Raw genomic sequence first — 14,084 nt, 5'->3', positions numbered from 1 at the left:
GAGAATCCTGGAAAACACGGGGGGTGGGGGGTGGCAAAGACTGGCAAGTGATCGATGGAGAAAAAGGTAAAGATAAAGAAAGGAGAGAAATGTAATGCCAGAGGGAGAGAGCTGGGTGGAAGGGGAGAGAGGGGGAATAAAAGGGAAATTTTGGACAAGGGCATTTGATTTCCTTTTCACTTCTAGCCTTTGCGACTTAATCCACCCATCTGCCAATCACCCATCCTCACCTGTATCCACCTATCATTTGCCAGGCTTTGCCCCACCCTACCTCTATTTTCCAGCTCTTTATCCCCCCTACACTATCAGTCTGAAAAAGAGTCCAGACTGAAAATGTTGTCCATTCCTTCCACAGCTGCTGCCTGACTCAGATTTTCTCCAGCACTTTTGTTTTTTGGCTTATTTTCATGTTTAACATGTGTGTGTCAAGATTCAGATTTAAACTGACTGATTCCAGACTATTCAAATAATAGTTTCAGGAACAAAACTAGGAAATATACTTTCTTAAATTGGCAATGGAAATATGCTTAGCGTAACTTTCTTGGAAGCCGAAGGTTCAGAATGCAAGCTCCTACCCAGACTGACAGGTAAACAAACGCACGTTAAATCAAACCCTTATGTCTTCATATTTGATATTCCATGGACAGATATTAAAACATAAAATCTTTTTTAAATTACAGGATTAAACCAGTCATCTCTGCTCCAGTAAGATCACGGCTGACATTCTTCTTCTTAGGGAGTCCATCAGCGATGGAGGAGAACTCGCTTTCACTCCAGTATGGTGTTTCTGAGATGCCTAATGGGACCAATGTGGGCACCACAGACCTTTCACAGACTGGGCTGGAGAAGTCCGAAGGACAGGCTGGTGAGTTGGTTGATTGTTAGGTAGTGCACTACTTTCACAGGATTTCTCTGTACTCCCAATGCATGGTTTTAAGGATTTCAATACAATCCCAGACATATTGGACCTGAGCATGGTCCAGAATTTCTCAGCAGATGGTGAGAATACTTCTTTAAGGAAGCCTTCAGCACATCCTTGAATCTTTTTCCAGATGGTAATCTCCTCCCATGCCAGGGTGCCTGTTATGAAACTTTGGTACTGGACATGTGAATGTCTCAACCTGCCTAACATTGCTTGGGAACTTAACCTGGGAGAGGATGTTGACATTGGTTCGTTTGTGTCTCCAGTAAATTTGGAGGATTTTGTTGAGTCAGCATTATTGATATTTTCCCAGTGCCTTTGCTGCTGAAGATGATTCATGCATCAAAATGTTAAGGGAGGGCAGGGATCAGGGCTGCCTTGGTTAACCAGAGGTTTTATGTCCGATTTAAAGTCTCCCCCAAAACCTTATTTTTGTACTGATCAAAGATCATAGTGGTGCTCATTGAAGACCTATGACTTCATATCAATCCATCTCTCATTGAAGCTAGAAACACGGAACTGCAGATGCTGGTTTACAAAAAAAAGACTCAAAGTTCTGGAGTAACTCAGCAGATTAGGCAGCATCCCTAGACAACATGGATAGGTGACGTTTTGAGTCAGGACCTTTCCTGGAAGAGAAAGAGAAAGATGGGGGATAAAAGTGAAATGTTAGACTTAGGAACAGCATATTGTCTTTCTTTCACCTTTCGCCTTTAGCCAGGGATGCTGCCTGACCCGCTGAGTTACTCCAACACTTTGTGTCTTTTTTCTCATTGAATCTATATAGTCGGGGAGTGGTACGGTGCTATGTGGACAGATAGGTAGATGACCACAACTCTTCCAAAGGTAGACTGCAAGACCCATCCTCTCATGCTTTGGTGAATGAGTTGGAACTCAGTCCCTGCACGTGTTCAAACTCAAGCATCATTACAATCATACAGCACAGACACAGATCCTTCAGCCCAATTCATTCATGCCAACCAAGATGCTCATCCCATTTACCTGCAATTTGGCCCATATCCTTTTGAACCACTCCTAAGTACCTGACAAAATACCTTTTAAGTGTTTTAATTGTACCTGCCTCAACCACCTGCTTCGGCTGCTCATTCGATATATCCACCACTCTGTGTGGAAAAACGTCCCTCAGATCCCCTTTAAATCTTTCCCCTTTAAAACCCATCCCCTCCAATCTAAGACGCCTCTACCCTGAACAGTTGATGTTTCGCATCGATTCTAAAGAAGAGTCCTGACCCAAAACGTCATATGTCCATGTCTTCCAGGAATTTGCCTGACCCACTGAGTTACTCCAGCACTTAGTGGGGGGAGGGGGGGTCATCAGAATCTTGTATGATTCAGTAAGATAATTTCTCATCCTCCTGTGCTCAAATACATATAGACTCAACTTGCTCAGTCTTTTTTCATATTTTTCCCTTCAACGCAGAAATCCACTCAATGAATCTCCTCCACCTCTCTCCCTCCAATGCAAGCATATCCTTCCTTAAATATAGAGATCTAAATTATATACAGAATTCCAGATTTGGTCTCTGTAAATGTCATTCAAAGTGTTCATAGGCAATTATTCCTCTTCCCCAGCTGGCCTCTCCTGCGGGGTTCCACAAGGCTCTATCCTAGGCCCCATTCTCTTCTCTCTATACATGCTCCCCCTCGGCCAAATCATTCAAAGGCACGGCATTTCTTTCCACTGCTATGCGGATGACACACAACTTTATCTCCCCCTGAAACCCAACAACCGGTCAAATTTAATCAGCCTCATGCACTGCCTTGAGGACATAAAATGTTGGATGGCACAGAACTTCCTTCAACTAAACGAGAGCAAGTCTGAGGTCATCCTATTCGGCCCCCCCGACTCCATCAAAACGATAACAGGCAGCCCTGGAAGCCTATCCCCCCTGGTCAAACCGCACGTCAAAAACCTGGGCGTGATATTTGACTCGGCATTAAAATTTGACAGGCAAGTCAACGCTGTGGTAAAGGCCAGCTTCTTCCAGCTTCGTACCATAGCGAAAATCAAACCATTCCTCAAATCTGACGACACTGAAAAAATCATTCATGCATTCATTTCCTCCCGCTTAGAGTACTGCAACTCCCTATACACTGGGATCAGTCAATCATCCCTGTCCCGCCTACAATTGGTCCAAAACGCCGCAGCGAGACTCCTGACGCGTACCCGTAAAAGGGAGCACATCACCCCAATCCTGGCCTCTCTCCACTGGCTCCCAGTAAGGTACAGAATCAATTTCAAGCTCCTCCTAATCACATATAAAACCCTAAACGGGCTTGCCCCCCCTTATATCAAAAATCTTCTATCCCACCACTCTATCTCCAGGTCCCTCAGGTCGGCCGATATGGGGGTACTCACTATCCCGCGGTCTAGGCTTAAGCTCAGGGGCGACCGCGCTTTTGCGGTTGCAGCTCCAAGACTGTGGAACAGCATCCCTCTCCCCATCAGAACTGCCCCCTCCATCGACTCCTTTAAGTCCAGGCTCAAAACCTATTTCTACTCCCTAGTGTTTGATGCCCTCTGAGGGGGCGCTGTGAACTGTTTATGTATTGTGCTGTTATGTTTGTGTGCCATTTAGTTGTTCATTTATTGGTACCTGAACTGATGTACAGCACTTTGGTCAACGTGGGTTGTGTTTAAATGTGCTATACAAATAAAATTGACTTGACTTGACTTGACCCTATTTTGCTACTCAACTCCCCTACAATAAAGGCCAGCATTCGCCTCAATTTCCTAACTACTTGCTGTTCTCGCATGATAATCTTTTATGTTTCACATGCTGGAACTCCCACATGCTTTGTACTGCAGAATTTTGTCATTTCCCTACATTTAAAAATTAATTTGCTTCCTATTTCTTCTTCCAAAAGTGGATATCCTCATATTTTCCCATATTCTGCTCCATCAGCAAACGTCCCACTCACTTGCCATATCTGGGTTATTTCCCTGCTTTAAAGGTGCTGATAATACAAGTTATTTCCATTTCCTAAATCAGCCATCTACTTGCGCCCTGAATAAGATACCAAGTAATATTGAATTGTTTGTCTCAAAACTTATAACGACCAGAAGGGTGATTTTATAAACTGAAACCCACCACCCATCATTATACAGCTGAGTTATTGTGTGATTTTGAATATACAGGCGCCTAATATTTTATGTGGGGATTGTGTGCCTGAAAAGCAGCACGTAATTCAAAAACGTGTAAATTGACCAAGCCGTCAGCAGTAAATTTGAGTGCGTTCGTCCAAAAACACTAGCGCACAAATCAAGCTTTGGTATTAAAGGAACAAGCGTTTTATTCCAAAAATGCTTTAATCAAACATGTAAAATGCCTGTACACCCAAATTCCAAACTTTGTTATCTTAACAGTGGTTTCTCCACAACAGGATGACGGATTTGCATACTTACTCTTTCCAAACCCGCCTCCCAAGTGATCTTTACAATTAATGAGGAGGAGGAATACAATATTCAGCTCATGAATCAGAGCTGACAAATACCTTGTCCTGGAAATAATAAATAACTCAATCTGCTGGATAGCATCTAGACAATTATTTCATTTAGTTTGGAAAAAAATGCACCTGGATCTAAAGAAGGTGATTAAGACAATATTAATTGAGGGGGTTATCACTGGAGCCAACAAGCTATTTCAAATGCAGACCATGGAAATGAGCTCCGAAGTATGATCTGCATTTGAAATGGCCTGTTGGCTCTAGTTCTAACCCCCTCAATTAATACTGTCATTAACCACCTCCTTTATATTGGTTTTGAATTTCCAGCTATGTCTTGGCTTTGCTTTGGAAAATGTCATGTGCAAGTGTCACAGCAGGTTGTAATCCCTTTTTAATTCTTTCAGGGGATGTCAGCACCAATTGCAAGGGCAACTTTTAATGACCACCCAGTGTTGTCCTTGAGAGGGTATTGTAAGCGTTCTTCCTCAAGATGGCAGCCTGTAAATTGAAGATGCTCCCGCAATTAACCCATCGAGCTGAAGAAAAAGTTAAATATTTCCAGGTTGGGATTGTGTGTAATGTGGGTGATCTGGCAGGTGCTGGTCAGAGGGAGGACTGAGATACGGAGGTGGGTGTCAGAGAGAACTCAACGGATCTCACAAGTTCACAAGCTATAAGAGTAGAATTAGGCCATTCGGCCCATGGAGTCTACTCCGCCATTCAATCATGGCTGATCTCTACCTCCTAATCGCATTTTCCTGCCTTCTCCCCATTGGAAGTCCAAAGATCACCAGTTGCCTTTAGCCTGCACACAGTTCTTTTTGGCACCTTCCTCCATTGGCTTTCAGCAAGTCAGGACCTTTCCCCAATGCAAGCAACCTGCTGCATTAAGAACTGATTTGGCAGCAGCAAGGCCCTTTCACCATCGCATTATTAAACCAACTCTGCTTTATATCCTCAATGATTCCAAATAAATTTGACTCATTCAAAATTAGATAAGACTTTCAAAAGTTATGTGGCTTTTTAAAAAATAATCTACCGTTACGACAATTCAAAACATTTAATTAGCCTCAATTAAATCCAATGAAAGCCTTTATTTACCATTCAGCAAACAATTGGATTTCTCCCACCAATTTTAACGGTCTCACTGTATTTGTGCCAGATAGCCTCCCCGAGAGCTTAAGAAACCCAATTAGACTCCATGATTCATTCACCAGCAAAATAAAGAGAAGTTATTTCTTATTGTCTGTTGCCTAATGATTCCACAGTAATTCTACCCAAATGTTGTAAACTGGTCTGGAAGAAACGCTGTTTGAATAAATTAGGGGGAACTTCCGAAGTCAGGTTCCAAATACGGTGCTGGGAGACGTTAAGGCAGGGTTCCTTTAAAGATTACACAGCCACCAGATGAGCAAGTCTACAAGTACCTGGTTGAGTTGTAGGTGTCCAAGGAAAGGCATTGTCTGGACCAATATGATCTAATTTCTACTGGCAATCATCTAAATCAGAATTGCACAGAATATTGTAATTTTGTGGGGAAAATAGTTCATCTATGCTAAACTGAAAATGCCCAGTCAGATATTTCAAGTGTTCCAGCTTGACCTGAAACCATCAATGGATGGGTTAGAACATAGAACAGTACAGCACAGGGACAGGCCCACAATGTATATGCCAAACATGATGTCATGACTAATTCTTATCTGCCTGCAGATAATCTATATCCCTCCATTCACTGCATATCCATGCACTCATCCAAAAGTCTCTTAAATGCCACTAATCCTATCCACCTTCAGCAGCAACCCTGGCAACACGTTCTGGACACTCATCACCCTCTGTGTAAACATAAACTCGCCCTGCACATCTCCTCAAACCTCTCACCTTAATGCTTTGGGTTCTAGTATTTGATATTTCCATCCTAGGATAAGCTTCTGACTATCTACCCTATCTATGCTTCTCATAATTGTCTGTACTTCTATCAGCTCTCCCCTCTCCCCTCAACCTCCAGCATTCCAGAGAAACTAACCCAGGTCTGTCCAACCTCTCCCTGTATAAAATACCCTCTAACCAAGGGATCATTCTGGTAAACAACTCCTGCACACTTTCCAAAGCCTCCACATCCTTCTTGTAATGGGACAACCAGAACTGCAAGCAATACTCCAAATATGGCTTAACCAAAATGCTTTAAAGCTGCATCATGACTTCCTGACTCTTATACTCAATGCCCCAACCATCTTTACCACTCTACTTGTGGTACAACTTTGAAGAAGTGATGGATTCGGACCCCAAGAGTTCTTTGTACATCAAATTTGTTAAGGGTGTTGCCATCAATTGTATATTTTCTCCTCACATTCGACCTCAAAAGTGCAACAGCTCACAATTGCTTGGCTTAAACTCCATTGGAGTTTCATCTAAATGTTGCAAGGTGGGAGTGATGCAGCAACCACATTTATACCGCAATTGGAGAGGATCAGAATCCTGAGAGGGTGCCCTTTGGGATGGCTAAAACAAGATTGGCAGAAGGGTAGATCCAAGAGTAGAAGAGTCAGATAAGAGGTTGTGGCAAATAAGTAGTCAAAGAGAGCAATTTTAATGGTTTAAAGGGCATTATTTCAATGGAAGGGGTTTAACATACAAGGGAGGGAGACAAAGACAGCCTCTACGCAGTCTCCCCCACGAGTAGCTTATAGGCTCATAAGCCCTTAAAGCAAAACTAATGTCTTTGCCACGTCTGCAGACCGCAAAACGCCATGCCTCCCCAGGCCAGGCGGCACCGTCAAAAGCCGTCAACTGTCGAGGTTTAGCACTACTGCAGCTCAACGTTGAAGGCCTTACCACCGCCAAGCTCAACGTCATCGAACAGATTGCCATCAAAAACAAGGTGACTGTGGTTCTACTGCAGGAGACTCACATCGAAAACAAGAACTACCTGAAACTTCCTGGGTATACACTGGCGGTTACACCGCCGACAAACATCATGTCGTTCGTAACGACATGGCCTGGTCAGCCATAGCACAGTCCGCAGAGGATGCAGAGGTAGAATGGATCACAACCAAAGTGCAAGACACTACCATCGTCAATATATATATAAGCCGCCTCCGAGCAGGTTGGGCCCAACATCTCTGCCAGACGTCCCAGCCCCTGTGTGTATGCTGGAGAATTCAGCAGCCACCATACAGACTGGGCATACAGCAGCTCCAACGCTGACGGCGACCTCCTGGCTGCATGGGCCTCGACCGCCAATGCAACACTCCTATACGATCCAAAGGAGCCACGCACTTTCTACTCTACACGCTGGAACAGCACCACCAACCCGGACCTGGCCTTCGCAAAATGTCGCGACATCGAATCGCTCCCAGTAAGACGCACCCTGGACAGGTTTCCCCGGTCACACCATCGACCATCGCTCATAACCATTCCATCTCTGGTCCAGCCCGTGGAAGGGAAAGACGTTGAGGTGGAAATTCCGGAAGGAAACTGGGTAGGCTTCACAAAACAAGTGAACAAGGCACCGCTGGTCTCCCACACCCACGCCTCACCAACCTGAACAACGCCTATGACTCATACTGCAAGATGCTGCTGGCCGCCGCCAAGAAGAACATCCCCCGCGGTGTACATAAAGCCTATGTTCCCTGCTGGGATGACGAATGTGAAAACATGCTTCGCGCCCACACAGAATTACAAACCAGCGTAGACAGGGACAAAGCAGCAAACGACCTAATCCGCAGACTAAATGAGAAACGCAGGCAAGGATGGACGGAGACAGTGGAATCAATTGATTTCACACACTCCAGCCGTCAGGCGTGGCAGACCATGAACAAGCTGATGGGCAGGTCGACAACTCCGGCACAGTGTCCCATCACTGCAAATTCCATCGTGTCGCTATTGCTGAGCAACGACCGCTTCCCCAAAGCAGACGAGGACTTCACCAGGACAACATCGGCGAGAGTCCACGAGCTGCACAAGGCCCCGAGCTGCGACTCCAAACTATCTTACGATTTCAGGACACAAGAAATCGAGCAGGCCATCCGACGGCTGAGAACCGGTAAGCACCAGGCACCGACAGCATTCACCCGGAATACATAAAAAACCAAGGTAAGAAGGAAACCGGCTGGCTGTGCTCCTTCCTCTCCACGTGTTTCTGCTGCTTGAAGCTGCCAAAGATCTGGCGCCATACCAAGGTGATCCCTTTACTGAAGCAAAACATGCCCAGCTATGACCCCAAGGGATACCAACCCATCTCACTGCTGTGTGTCCCTTACAAGCTCCTGGAACGTCTCCTTCATACACGTCTCAACCCAGTGATCGATCCCCAGCTGCCCAGAGAACAGGCTGGTTTCCGAAGCGGTAGGTCAATGGCGGACCAGGTGACCCTCCTGTGCCAAGACATAGAGGACAGCTTCCAGGTAGGGGAGAAGGCTGGGGCTGTCTTCTTGGACCTCACAGCTGCGTACGATACTGTCTGGCTGCGTGGTCTACATATGAAGTTTCTGGAAACCATCCCAGACAAGCACATGGTGAGCTTCATCATGGAGCTGGATGCTGCCCTCAACAGCGCCCTACGGACTGTCTCCGGATGCCTACGAGCCACCCCAGTAAACCTACTGCCCGTCCTTGCCGGCATCGCCCCGGCCAACATCAGACGAGAAGCAGCCACACTGGCCCTTTTTCGAAAGGCACAGACCAGTGATTTCCACCTTCTCCATCAGGTCGTCACAGAGACACCACGGCATGTGCGCCTCAAGTCACGGCGCCCTTTGCCCTGCAAGCCCACGAGCTGCTCTGTACAACACCGGTTGACACTTCCAAGATCACCTGGGTCAAGACGAGATGGAGAGACCAGTGGAAGTCAGCGGAACCATCTAGGCTACACCGCTACATCGGTGAAACCATGGACGTCCCTGGCCAGGACCTGCCCCGAAAGCAGTGGATAACCCTCAATCGCTTGAGGACAGGCGTCGGACGCTATGGAGTAGCGATGAAGAGGTGGGGGTCTCGTGGACAGTGCCTTCTGCGAGTGTGGGGACCCAACACAGACAGTGGAGCACATAGTCACCAGTTGCCCCAAATACCGGCCACCGAATGGTGAACGAGGTCTGATTGACCTGGATGATGACACGTTGGCCTGGCTCGCCTCAACGGAGCTGCAGGTCTAAAAGACATACGACAGAAGAAGAACATACAAGGCAGACGAACGTAGGGGTGTATAAAATCCTGAGGGCCATAGGTAGATAAAGGAAAATGCATAGTTTTTTCCCCAGGGAAGAGGAATCATAAATTAGAGGGCATAGATTACAGTTGAGGGGAAAATTCTTATATGGACCCCAGGGAAAACCTCCTCACAGAGGGTTGTGGAACGAGCTGCCAGAAAAAGTGGTTAAGGCAGCCACAATAACAATATTTGAAAGACATTTTGACAGGTGCTTGGAGAGCTATGGGCCAAACATGGGCAAATGGGACTAGCTTAGATGTGCATCTTGGTTGATAAGTATGTGTTGGGCCCTGTTTCTGTGGCTCTGGAACCGAGTCCATTCTGAGAAACATTGATTTTTCTGTATATAATGCCTAAAGGAAAGCAGAATGTCAAGGTGCGTCTATTAAGAAAGGGGCATGAAGCTAGTTTGCAACAATGTGGAAGAAGAAAGATTTATTGATCAAATAGACAAATTTATTTAAAGGGAGACGTGATGAAAATAGAGAAAATAAAAAAGCACAGAAAGAGGAAGACTGAGGGTAAGAGAGAGAAGAGAAAATATATTAAAATCAGTGGAGGTTACAAATCTGTGCAAGGCTCAATAAACGCATGTACATAAAGCAGCATGAACCAACGGTGATGAAACAAACTACAGAGCGGAGGTGCAGAACCTGGCGGACTGGTGCTCAGATAACAACCTGTCCCTAAACACCTCCAAGACCAAGGAGCTGATCGTCAACTTCCGTAGGCCACAACGGGGAATACGCTCCGATCTTTATCAATGGGGACAGTGTGGAGAGAGTGTCCAGCTTCAAGTTTCTGGGCACTCACATTTCGGAGGACCTCACATGGTCCACTAACACCGCTGCGCTGGTCAAGAAAGCGCAGCAACGACTGTTCTACCTGAGAACAATGAAAAAGTCTGGTCTGCCCCAACAGCTGCCGATGACCTTCTACCGCTGCACCATAGAGAGCATCCTAACGCATGGCATCCCTGTGTAGTACCTCAGCTGCACGGAGGCAGAGAGGAGAGCTCTTCAGCAGGTGGTCCATAAAGCTCAGAAGACTATCGGAACACAGCTACCAGTCTTGGAGGGCATCTGCAACACACGATGCCTCAGAAAAGCCACCAGCATTCACAAAGACTCCTCATACCCCTGCAATAGTCTGTTCGAACTTCTACCATCGGGCAGATGCTACAAGGCCTTCTACGCCCGCACCTCCAGACTCAGGAACAACTTCATCCCCAGGGCCATAGCTGCTATGAACCAGTCCTGCTGAGCCGGATGATCACATCACACAGCGAACCGGCACAGACCTACCTGAACTTTATTCTGTTTTAAAACTGTTTCTAATTTTGTTTCATTGGGTTGTCTAAATTTATACTGATTAGCTAATTAATTTATTGCATCGTATGGAAGGCGCATTCCCAATCTCGTTGTACCCCTGTACAATGACAATAAAGATATATTGTATTGTATGAAAAATATGTTCTTAAATATTACTATGCCATTGTTTCAGGACAGAAATGATGAGAAGGAAAATGAAGGTCACTCTGCATGTACAGTTCATCTAATTGACTACCAATACCTCAGAGACAAACTGACAGTAGATCTGTAATGGAGAAACTAAAGGGAAAAAAATGTTTAAGCTGTGTCCAATTCTTTTATCAGCAATATTCCAGATCTTTTAATTTTCAATCTCCAGTTGGGATAAAATTTTGTGCACAGATGGATTCACTGGTCTCTTTGTCCAAAGACAGCACTGGTCTTTGCAAGTGCTAATCCTTACAGCGACATGTCTAATTATCATTACAAAGTGTCTACGAGAAGCATAAAAATCTCCAAGGCATCTTCACATGAGCGATTAACATAAATTGATAAAGTAATCTGAATTTAACAGATTCATGTTTGAATAAAATTGAGGACAGCCTCGATGAAAGTGCATTTTCCTTAACAAGACACAAACGGCAGATTTTATCCATTCATTTTTCATTGCTTTTATTTTGTAAGGAAGGAGTGAAGCAGAAAGCAGATACACCAGCACTCGCATGGATCAGAATAGCATACACGGTTCATTTAACAAAAAATGTGGGTGATTGACTATCTCGATATGATTCTCCAGACAAAAATAGAGAATAAACTTGAGACCAACCACAATGGCTGATTACCTTAGATAGGCCATTTGAAAACACGCGTGATATTCAGCCACAGATATCCACACATTTGTAAAACATTTTAGAGAGCATAGGAGAAAAGTTTTGCAAGAATTACAGATTTAAAAACTGTTCAAGTACATACAGCATGTTACCCTAAAATACCAACACACAAAATTATACAAGTAAAAATAAGTGAATAAGATGGGTATACATGTGAGTAGAAGGCTGGATAAATGATTGTTGGCAGTGGGGACGGTGAATATCATAGTGAAACTTGAGGTTTTGTGGAGAGAGCAGACATCAACAATGAGGTACAGCTAAATGAGGTACACTAAAAAAAAATTATATAAAGCTTGCTGAGAGATAGTTGTGTTTTGAATATCCCCTTTCTCCTATTTGGCGATGGTTTATTTTGTGTCCCTACGTATGACTTGAAATAACAAAGACCGGCTGTTGGCAAGAAGTGTATGGGTCCATTTCTTATTACAAGAAGCATTTGAATTAATGTAGAGTCAGATCATAATGAATTATTGCAGTTTGAATGGCAAAACAATTAAAAAGGGGATATTTTCAATAAGTGGAAACAATGAACTGCAGATGCTGGTTTACAAAAAAAAGGACACAAAGTGCTGGAGTAACTCAGAGTGCCCTGAACCGAAACGTTATGTATCCATGTTCTCCAGAGATGCTGCCTGACCTGCTGAGATATTTCAACACTTTAGTGTTCTATTTTCAATAAGGAATGTTTCCAGTTGTAGTGTGTGGGGGATGGTATGGGAATGAGGGAGGGAGGGAGGGTGTTTTGCATGGAGAAGTAGTCATTACTCCAGTAAAATCCCACATCCAAGAATTTTTTGTACCACAGGTTTCACTGCTACGTTATGACAAATGTTGTAACAGATTAAGAAGGTGCTATTTAGGAAGAGAAAATTGTTTTCTTAGGCCTCAAAATGATGATTTGAATTTACTTTTACTTTTCCTAAACCTTGGAGCCAAAAATCCAGTGTTTAAATGGCAACAATAATTGTAAATTTAATTTAGCTTCAATTATCTTAATTCCAAACTGCTTTGTTTTTCATAGGAAAGGGACAATGTTGCTCTGAGATGTTATTTCATGATAATTTAGTGTTTATAATTAGAGGAAAACCACAGGGCTTTAACATGTATCTCATGGCACCTGATGCCAGACAGGTGTGGTTTACTAAAAACTCTTCCAAATGGCTTACAGTAAATGCTTCACAGCATGCAATCCTTTGAAATGGTCTGCCCAAAAACCCATTTAGAAACAATATATTTTCAACTTCAATTACAATCTTGTTATTTTGAAGCTTGGTTTTTAAATCTAAGTTTAAACAATTTAATTCTTAATTGCTTATTAAGATTTCGACATTGTGTCATTCTAGTGATTTAACAGGAAAACTTTAAATATTTTTTCACAGTAAAAGAGGAAAGAGAATGCACTGCAGAGGAGGCTGGGCCATCAGGAACACGTGTCACTTCCCATGAGGACGGAGCAAGAAGTTGGACACCATCCTCAGAATCTCCCTCTTCCCCTCATGTGCCATCCTCTTTACCAGAGCCATTCCTGTCACAGGGATCTTTGCCCCCCACCCAAGGACAGCGTGATGAATGACTTTGATAGGCAACTGCTTGCTGCTCAAAACCAGCAAACTGCGCTATTGAGAGATTTTTGGGAAGGATTCCAGCCTCTCATGCGGGACCTCACACAGGCAACTCGGGAGCTCGCTCACGAAACGCACTTGGTTGCTCAGCACACCCATCAGGTGGCCCAGCAGACAAAGGGAGTGGCCGACAGCACCAGGGAACTGGTGACGCAGAATCAGCGGTTGATCCTTAACACCCAGGAAATGGCTCAAAACATTTCAGAGATACGTCTGTCTATGCAGCAGCACTTTTCCCCAGCTTCACGGGAGCCAGTCAGGTTCACAAAGGCTGTGCTTAGACAGTCAGAGCACGCGGTAAGCTTACTGGGCCACTCACCTACACTCCTTCAACCGGCGAAGCGTCCAGAACCTTCTGAAGTGGAACAGCGTGAGATATTTGGTTTGGCACAAACAGGGAACAACTTCAGGAGCTTAGGAAGGAAAAGACGATTAGTTTAGGGATCCTGCTACTGAAATAGACTGAGATATCACAATATTTAATTCTTGATCTTATTTTTTAAGCATTGTTTTTTAATGCAGTATGTTCAATTTTTAAACTTTTTTTTCAAATATTAAAAAAGATAAAACTACAAGCCCATTAGCTAATTTGCTTTTAACTATATTATCGGAAATTAATTGGGTAATAATTAACTAGTTTGTATGTATTTGCCTTAGTTTTAA

At 44.2% G+C, this 14,084-nt stretch overlaps 1 protein-coding gene across 1 annotated transcript in view; it reads right to left on the bottom strand.

Annotated features, from left to right (window-relative positions):
* The window catches only part of ccdc112 (coiled-coil domain containing 112), a 39,536-nt gene extending 25,702 nt beyond the window's left edge, over positions 1-13,834 (bottom strand). The window contains exon 1 of the mRNA XM_078396326.1: positions 13,741-13,834. The gene's annotated coding sequence lies outside the window, so the exon portion shown is untranslated. The remainder of the gene's footprint in view (positions 1-13,740) is intronic.
* Between the last annotated feature and the right edge of the window lie 250 nt (positions 13,835-14,084).

Source organism: Rhinoraja longicauda, chromosome 3 (assembly GCF_053455715.1).
Source record: "Rhinoraja longicauda isolate Sanriku21f chromosome 3, sRhiLon1.1, whole genome shotgun sequence".
Classification (NCBI taxonomy): domain Eukaryota; kingdom Metazoa; phylum Chordata; class Chondrichthyes; order Rajiformes; family Arhynchobatidae; genus Rhinoraja; species Rhinoraja longicauda.
Note: the sequence above shows the minus strand (reverse complement) of the source record. Positions and strands in the feature narration are given on the sequence as shown.